This window comes from Salmo salar, chromosome 01 (genome assembly GCF_965601325.2).
Source record: "Salmo salar chromosome 01, fSalSal1, whole genome shotgun sequence".
Taxonomy (NCBI): Eukaryota; Metazoa; Chordata; class Actinopteri; order Salmoniformes; family Salmonidae; genus Salmo; species Salmo salar.
In genome coordinates this window covers 165,264,417-165,266,956 of record NC_138291.1, presented here as the reverse complement: position 1 = coordinate 165,266,956, position 2,540 = coordinate 165,264,417, and the positions used below count along the sequence as shown (strand labels likewise).

General features: G+C 42.0%; 1 non-coding gene across 1 annotated transcript; it reads right to left on the bottom strand.

Moving 5' to 3' along the window:
* Window positions 1-1,648: 1,648 nt before the first annotated feature.
* On the bottom strand, window positions 1,649-1,780 carry LOC123726829 (small nucleolar RNA SNORA17). Its single transcript, XR_006758984.1, has one exon. It is a non-coding gene; the product is annotated as a small nucleolar RNA SNORA17 (small nucleolar RNA).
* Between the last annotated feature and the right edge of the window lie 760 nt (window positions 1,781-2,540).

The window sequence follows — 2,540 nt, the reverse complement described above, 5'->3', positions numbered from 1 at the left end:
CTCTTCAAACGATCGCTGCCCGCACCTGCCCGCCTGTCCAGCATCACTTCTCTGGACGGTTCTGACTTAGAATTTGTGGACAACTACAAATACCTAGGTGTCTGGTTAGACTGTAAACTCTCCTTCCAGACTCACATCAATCATCTCCAATCCAAAGGTAAATCTAGAATTGGCTTCCTATTTCGCAACAAAGCATCCTTCACTCATGCTGCCAAACATACCCTCGTAAAACTGACCATCCTACCAATCCTCGACTTCGGCGATGTCATTTACAAAATAGCCTCCAATACCCTACTCAACAAGCTGGATGCAGTCTATCACAGTGCCATCCGTTTTGTCACCAAAGCCCCATATACTACCCGCCACTGCGACCTGTACGCTCTCGTTGGCTGGCCTTCGCTTCATAATCGTCGCCAAACACATTGGCTCCAGGTCATCTACAAGACCCTGCTAGGTAAAGTCCCCCCTTATCTCCACTCACTGATCACCATAGCAGCACCCACCTGTAGCACGCGCTCCAGCAGGTATATCTCTCTGATCACCCCTAAAGCCAACTCCTCCTTTGGTCGTCTCTCCTTCCAGTTCTCTGCTGCCAATGACTGGAACGAACTACAAAAATCTCTGAAACTGGAAACACTTATCTCCCTCACTAGCTTTAAGCACCAGCTATCAGAGCAGCTCCCAGATCACTGCACCTGTACATAGCCCATCTATAATTTAGCCCAAACTACTACCTCTCCCCTTACTGTATTTATTTATTTTGCTCCTTTGCACCATATTATTTATATTTGAACTTTCTTCAAATAACAAATCTACCATTCCAGTGTTTTACTTGCTATACTTTATTTACTTTGCCACCATGGCCTTTTTTGCCTTTACCTCCCTTATCTCACATCATTTGCTCACATTGTATATAGTCTTATTTTTTTCTACTGTATCATTGATTGTATGTTGTTTTACTCCATGTGTAACTCTGTGTTTTTGTATGTTGTCGAACTGCTTTGCTTTATCTTGGCCAGGTCGCAATTGTAAATGAGAACTTGTTCTCAACTTGCCTACCTGGTTAAATAAAGGTGAAATAAATAAAAATAAATAAATAAATAAAAAATGCAGCAAAACACAAAACAGGGCCCTACGCTATAGAAGATGTCACCATAAACAGGCAAGAGTGTGGCCTGCACAATCCTTTCTCTACCATCACCTTGAATCTTCAACTTTGAAACTGGCCACATCTTGGCTTCTTCGTCACATCTGCAATCTGTCAAAGAATCAGGAAATGGGTGAGAAAACGATAGCCAAAAAACCTATCAATCCTCCAAAATGATCAAGAAAAGTAGACCTCAGATCAAAGTGAATCAAAACTCAAAGTCTTGGACTAATGGCAACTACCAGTCAGTAAACAAATTAGCTTTGGCACAACACAAGAAAAGCAGCTGCTGAGGGTGAGGGATCTTAAAGGAAAAGTCCTCCCCAATTTTTGGTGTTTGTTCCATTGTTGACATAAGTAAAAAAGATTTGGACTATGTCACCAATGGACTAAAGCAATAAATACCAAAATAGTTTTTCTTTAACTGGCTCACTCCTGTTCAAACACTTCCTGTACAATAAGAACCTTTTTCAGAGGGTCTAAATGGTTCCTTGGTGGCCAAATGTCAGAGCTATGATCATTTCAAGTACCCACCGTTCTGGGTCCTCAGCATATACATCTATATTTCACTCTCCGCCCCTCATCACACAGGCTCAACACGTACAGTCAGACTGCAACGCCTCGAGGGGCGGATTGCTCAGAGACCAATACACTTAGCCAGTACGTTACCCAGTGAGGAGTGTAATTACCATGGCTTATGGCTTGGTCATCCCCCGCTACGACCACAGTCGCTATGGCTGCACCTCCAGACTGCTCTTCATCTGAAATTAACATCCAAAAGACTATAGGTTAGGTTTGAAGAGCCACAAGGAAACTGATTAAGACTACAAAGTCAAAAGTACATAAAGTACTTAGTCCAAGTACATTGCTGCTAGTTCTACAGCATCCATTTTACACCAAGATTAACCATTCTTGATTAGACTGGTTGGCTGACAATGTCACAAATTACGTACGCGTCGATGTGGCCAGAAGGCTTGCGTTATCATGATTCTGAAAGGTCAGATAGCTATCAACAATGACAAGAGGCTGCGATGTGGGGAATTGTAGGTGACACATCTCAGCTAGTTCTCTTGTTGAGACCATGTCTTGTTTAGAGGCATTTTCACAGATTTCATGTCAATGTTAATATGGCTCAAATTTTCCAGCCAGTCAACAACTATCAATGTATTTGAGACAAGTGCTCATTTTGTATTTGTATTTATTATGGATCAGCTACTCTTCCTGGGGTCCAGCAAAAGTAAGACAGTTTACACAATCTTAAAAATATTACAATACATTCACAGATTTCACAAGACACTGTGTGCCCTCAGGCCCCTACTCCACCACTACCACATATCTACAGTACTAAATCCATGTGTATGTATAGTGCGTATGTTATCGTGTGTGTGTGTGT